The sequence below is a fragment of the Ornithodoros turicata genome, chromosome 7, assembly GCF_037126465.1.
Source record: "Ornithodoros turicata isolate Travis chromosome 7, ASM3712646v1, whole genome shotgun sequence".
NCBI lineage: Eukaryota > Metazoa > Arthropoda > Arachnida > Ixodida > Argasidae > Ornithodoros > Ornithodoros turicata.
In genome coordinates this window covers 12476989-12483588 of record NC_088207.1, presented here as the reverse complement: position 1 = coordinate 12483588, position 6600 = coordinate 12476989, and the positions used below count along the sequence as shown (strand labels likewise).

The following is a 6600-nucleotide window of genomic DNA, read 5'->3' as shown; positions in this document are numbered from 1 at the left end:
GTGCGCAGGGTGATGCGCACATCATTTTTCCCTCGAAGTTGCGGCGTGCTGCTTCCAGCCAGTTTCAATTTCGCCTATCGCAAGTACTTTTGCTATCGCAAGTGCTTTTTGCACATGGGGCCACGTGACCACGAAGACGCGCACAGCGACAGCGAGTCGAGGCCTTCGTAGCCACCTGTCGGCAGACCCACCGGCGCGACCAGTTTGCAACCGCCGTCCAACACCCCAGTCCTTCTAGCTCACAATATATGAATATAGACGAACGATATGTTGCGAATGGCCCCGCGCGAACGGCAGGCAAATCGGTCGTCGTAGTCTTCCTCACACTACGTACAACCTGGAATGATGAATAAAAAGAAAGAAGGGATGGGAAGGGATGTACGGGAAGAGACAGCGAAAGGGACGAATGAGGGAAATTGACTACACAATATGGCGCATTTGATTAGAATGGCTGGAGAGAATAAAGTTCAGTGCGGGACGTGTGCAGTACGACAGTCCGACGCACAAGCAGTGCCCCGTGCACCAACGGGAAACTCGGCAATACGCTGTGCATGTGAGTCTCTGCGCATGAGAGGAGGCAGTGAGAGCGAAGAGGGAGGGCGCCGCCGTAGCCAATGGGGCTTTCCGGGTGGAGTAACCGGGAGAGGAGATATGCGCAGAACCCTTGGTTACTTGCAGAGCGTATATACTGGGCACGCGCATTGTCGTTGTCGCTGGGTCGGGTATGGAATTTTCTCTCCTCGGTTTCTCCAGACAGACCCACTTCCGGATCGATGACGCAGTGTAGTCAATGCACCTCTTCGTTGAGGGACAAATATTGGACAAACTCACTTTTTTACCAACACCAGTTAATTTGTAATTAAACACCGGGGCTGGAGAAACACTGGAGAAACAGCATCAGCAGTGACGTCGAACTCCGGCAACATAATTCGACCGTGGCTGCTGCCTTCTCATCAGTCCATCAAGCCTCGCGGTGGTCTGCTAGAACCAGTACCCACCATTTTTGCATATTCTTTTTCACATGGTTCGCAGTTGGGTTCAGGCAGAGGAACAGAATCGAGGCATCCTTCTCAAATTGGGAAATTGTTCAACGGCATAATGGCCTTAGCATCCGCTGTTTTCATATATCAAGTTTCCATTGGTAATTGACCAAAACTTATTTAGGATATCAGCAAAAAACCGGCATATAATGTCTGCATCGAATACATCAACTATATATCTCGTGAAATACAAACGCAAATACAAATACAAATGCAAACACAAGGTCTGTGCTTCTGTTCACACATGTTGCTTCAGGCTCCATATCAATACGCATCGCTGTAATGACGACAAAATTTCACGTCGACGCTACAAGCACTCTGCTTTTTCTCGTTAGCCTTTGCCACTACAAATTTCGGCGTCCTTGAAGTGGGTGTCCGGGACATTCCAGTTGCGTCGTGAAAGTTCCCGTAGCTCGCTGTACTTCTTCCCACAACGTCCGTCGAAGCACAGCTGAGAAGAAATCAAGAGAGCTATTCAAGAAGGTAATTGACACTGTTTGATGAGGGGTAGGAAGTAAGCACAAAAAAAAAATATTTGACGACCCGAAGATTCTTGTTGTTCGCCGATAGCTGCTGCAACTTCCTGGCATCATAGCTCGGCAAAACTCGCTCATGAGCAAGCTCGTTCATGCTCACTCACGCTCAATGTGGCCAATGAGTTGAGCATGAATGAGTAAATGGAAATCTAAGCGGAGAGCGAGTGAGCAAATGGAGAGGACGAGTACCGCAATGTGAGTCCCGCACCACTGCCGCCACCGCCTGCAGTTGCTACATGCTCCGTGTCGTGTCTATTCTGTTCTGCAGGCGGTCGTCGTAATCGGTTAAGTAGACGTTCTCGTACGCGGGCGACCCAGAAACGGAGCACAAAGGAGCTCAGACCGATACGCGCAATGTAGCTGTAATTCTTTATTCGCTTGTTTACTAATTTAACTGATTTTTGTTTCGTGAATCTTTTAGCACAACATTGCGCACAATGCGGACAATTTTTGCGGTTTGGTGCAAGGAGGGGCAAGTCTTTGCGGTATCAGGTTATTCTCCTATCTACAGACTTGTAATGCTCTGCCCGGGTTACCCGAATCTAACTATTTTTGGAGCAACTTACAATGTAAATTCAAATCCAACAAATACAGGCAGCATTTAGTATCTTAACTGAAATGCGTTTGTATTTTGTACGAGTATTGTAACTTTCATTTGCGTCCAAAGACACTGCGATGCATTTCTTTTCGGAAGACAATAGCGAGTAATTGCGTAATAGCAAGCAAGGACCGCATAAATGTTAATACCAGGGTGTCGAACCGAACCCGAACCCGAACCGAAAACCGTACCCGAACCGTTATTTTTGCCGGAACCGAACCCGAACCGAACTTTTCATGACACTGTTGAACCCGAACCGGAGCAGAACCGTAAAAAATAATAGCGGTAACCGGTTCGCAACAAAACGGTTCGGACATAAAAGAAGTCAGCATAAGAGTTCCTCTCTATCCCCGAACGAAGACACATTGGTATCATCATCACGCGCCTATATCATGGATTTCAGAAATTTTCACCTAACAGTGAGACGACGACGTATAGTAAGTATACTTTCAGCGTCTTTTTAACATGTTGAAGCGCAGTTGTCCTTGTGAGCGCCGCCGCTAGCGCCCCACGCACGCGGTGCGGCATCTACTCTTCAGAGACCAGGTGCCACGCGGACGAATGAAACAGGAATGGAGTAGGCCAGTTATGTAGCTCTACAAGCCGAATATGCGATCAAATAAGCGCCCAAGATTTCCCGTTACACGTGAGCAGTACAAATTAAACAAGTCAGAAACATGAGAAGTGGAGAAGGAGCGTACGCAGAACGGTGCCTGTTTGATTGGTCGTGGCTTGAAAAGTAAATGTGGTTCTGCTTATTGGTAGTGCAGTTGTGTCCTGACATATTGCCTTTGTGTTGTGGATTAACTAGTACACTGCTGTGAGCTCGGACAGAGTAATGCTGGCAGGCTTATTTTCGACATGCTTCAGTACGGTTTCAGAACGATTCACGTTGCGAAGGCAGTGTGCCGGCTAGTACTGTCGTCTATGTTACGCTGTCCATCTTATTAGGCTTCCTTTAAGTGTATCTTGCTGGCACTGTGCGTGTGAAAAAAGAGATTTTGGGAACAGAAAGTAGCAGGACTACATCGCTTCAACAGCGTGGACTCTATTTGCAATAAGTGTTCATCCATTCCTCATTTCTCTCGCTAAAGGGCTACCTCACCGCTAGAGACGTCAATGCAGACAACAGCAGTAAGCTATTAGCCACGCATTTCCTGATAAAAGCTGTTTTATGGAACATATAAAACGGAAGCGTTGAACCGGTTCGCGAACCGGTTTGCGAACCGGTTCGATTCTTGGCGTGGCCGAACCAGAACCGAACCGGAACGAAATCAAAACAACGTGAACCCGAACCCGAACCGAACCCGTAATTTTTTGCGGTTCGACACCCTGGTTAATACTTGAAATCTACAGTTGATGAGTTGAGACGAACTTTTTATGTGGCTATTCCTTGTTTGGGCATCCTCGCGAGTGCCCTTATCGGGCAATACGTGAGCGGTGAAAAGTCTTCGCAGTGTCCGTACTCGTTTCACACTAAATTTTACTACTTGTAACATTATATTTTCGTACTTCTGCTACTTTTACGCGTATTTAGTATTCCACTCAAGTACGTTTCGACGCTGCGAATTTAGTACTCTACTCTACTCAGTCACGTATTTAACTGGTATTCAGTAGCTTCACTTAAATACTATCTGTGAGTATCTTGTACAGGCCTTCCAGTTTCGTAAAAGAAGTTAACTGAAGCCGGAAAGAGAGACGGAGCATCAAGAGACTATCGCATCCGTCAAGGCCGATTCGGGAACTGTAATGCCGTTTTACATCCCGTTCATCACCGAGAGTAACGCCGAAAACCCAACGCGAACTTTTGGCGTTGCTTGGCATCTTTGGCGTTGTTTGGCATGTAACACATCAAACAACAGTTTGATGTAACATGGCAAGAGCAGACGGAAACATGACCCGGACGAGCGCAGTCAGTTAGCGGCCTTGGGCGCGGACGAGACCAGTGAGGGATCTGTTTGTGGGACCCTAGCAGCCTTGGTGACCGACCGGTCGACGGGCTCACGAGCCGGAATACTCCAGGACGACATCTTATCTGTGATCGTCTTGCGGAATGTTGTTTCTTGTTAGCGTCGAACGTGTTCATACTGCCAGGAGCGTGAGCACCGTGCTCTACGCAACATGGTCGCGTCAGTACCCACACTGGGAAGCGAAAGTCGCCGTATTTACCGAGGACTTTTCACTTAGTATATTGCGATGCGAACGCCAAGCAGATGGCCTCAGAGACAATGGACCTTTTCCGGGCAAGTGCATGCGCATCAACCCGCTGACAACTGCCATGTTCATTGAGGGGAGATAATTGGTTTCAAGGTTACGCGCACGCTTGAGGCCGAGATTTGACGACGCTTTGTACTCTGAATCAGTGCAATACGCCTTCACTCTTTCCGCGTTGTTCTCACAATCTTCTCTTGCTACTTTCCCACGCAACGTGCTAGTCCGAAAAGCGTCCCCATGTTCACTGAGGGGAAAGATACGACGTTGGCCATGCTGCCGCCAGGGGCGACTCGAATATGGAAGTGGTCCATCCCCTGCGCTGCGCTCACATTGGTGTGCCTCGCTTACGTCAACATAGTGCTAGCTGCAGACGAAGTGTGAATATTTAAAACTCGTTTATTTAATATGGAGGCTGTTTCCGGAAGCGAAATTGGCGGTGAAGCGGTGACGAACATTACAGTATCGGTCTCATACATACGTTCCCGGGTGCGATAGTCCCTTTAAACCATAGATGACAACCACGAGAGGCCTTGTAAAAAGGGGCGAAAAGCCGCGGCATACACATATACTCACACTCTGGCCCACTGGGCCAAATTAGATAAGAGATCTCACGTTTCTTTCTAGTACTAGCATTTCTGTCTCTCTTGGGTTACTCCATTGCGGTACATTGTGCTCGAAGTCCCGCCATAGCGGGAAATACACATTTCGGGATTGGAATTGACAGCTGGAACAGTATCGGGAATTGACATTAACAGCTTACCTTGTAGGCGTCTGGTAAGCAAATTTTTGTTGCCTGTAATAAGCAGCAAAGAAGGTGAAATGGAAAGGGGGAGCAGGTATTAATTACTTGGAGAAACTTGGTCTAACGTTCATGTAATTAGGCAAGAAGCTTGCAGATGTTCAAGCATTAGCCCTAGGTTATGTGAAAACATGTTACTTGAGGTACTTGGATGTGAACTTTCAAGGTCTTAGAAGCCATGTTGATGACTGTTAGAAGAATTCAGAGCTGTTTTGACCAATATTGAGCATAGTGTTGTCTGTGTCCAACACTTATATGTATGTAGATGCTTATAAGAAATAAAAGCCAAAAATAACTAAAAAACCAGGTCGCGGTGGACATCGACAAAGTTGAGCGTGGCTTAAAAACGTCATGTTCTCAGCAAAGTAACACGGGGGGTTCCCTTGCGGGACAAACGCAATCCAGTGATTGAATTATCGGGTGACAGTACATGAATCGCGACCTTAGGACAGTAGTCCATTTCGTGAGCAGATACGATTATTCAGGGGTCCAGATGAAGAACAATCTATGCCTGCAATGCCGGTTTCTGGCCTGATTCTTCCAGCCCCAAGACAGATTTTATTCGTGCTGGGGCTAAAACGGCGTTAGCGTGTGTTATTGTTCGGCCGTGTAGACTTACAAATTGAATTAAAAATATTAATTTTGTGCTCTTTCCTTAAGGCCACAAGGAGGCGGAAACAAGAAAGAACTTACGCTGTGCGACTGCTCATTGCATAATCCAAGGAACGGAATTGTTTCATTGCCGTCCCTCACACAATTAACGCCGCAGTATCGATTCACCCTGGGATCAGCCACCTAGAGTGGAAAATATGGAAATATTATGTTGTCGTCCTCGCCATAACGCCTGCGACGGTTACCCAAGGAATTACAGATCAGGAGTTAATAAGAGGTTAATAAGGTTTCAGGTTGGTGTTGCTTGTGCTTTTTGGATACGCTTCTCCGTATCGCAGCATATATCGCGTAGAAAACATGTGACACGTATCCGTGTGTCAAATGGAGCATAAACCTACGCAGGACACAGCACAAGTGCAAAGCGTCGCTTACCAGCAGCGCAGTATGGCATTCAATTAGGCCAGCTGTGTGCGCAGCCTCCGGATATTCTTCTCTTCTCTATGGCGCGTTGAGCGACCACATTGGTCCCTCTCCCAAATAAGGGGGTAATGGCTCAAGGTGAGGCTCACGTGGTTTCTTCCGTGGGCCGCATAGAATACTACACATTCTGGCCTACGAATACCCCCGCTCTCATACCTGCCTTGGAGTGGTGTCTCCAAACTTTGCTCTCTGACACGAATATACAGGGTGAGTGCAGATAAAGTAGCACTTGGCGCCTTCCCTGCATACCATACCAACTTCCGTTGGCGCATTCACGCGATCGAAACTACGAGGGGTGTTCAAGTCAAACCGGGACTTTCT

At 47.5% G+C, this 6600-nt stretch overlaps 1 long non-coding RNA gene across 1 annotated transcript; it reads right to left on the bottom strand.

Moving 5' to 3' along the window:
* Positions 1–1189: 1189 nt before the first annotated feature.
* LOC135399547 (uncharacterized) lies at positions 1190–6400 on the bottom strand. Its single transcript, XR_010424333.1, has 3 exons — positions 5881–6400; positions 5149–5181; positions 1190–1491 (listed from the first exon to the last, which is right to left on the bottom strand). It is a non-coding gene; the product is annotated as an uncharacterized LOC135399547 (long non-coding RNA).
* Positions 6401–6600: the final 200 nt, after the last annotated feature.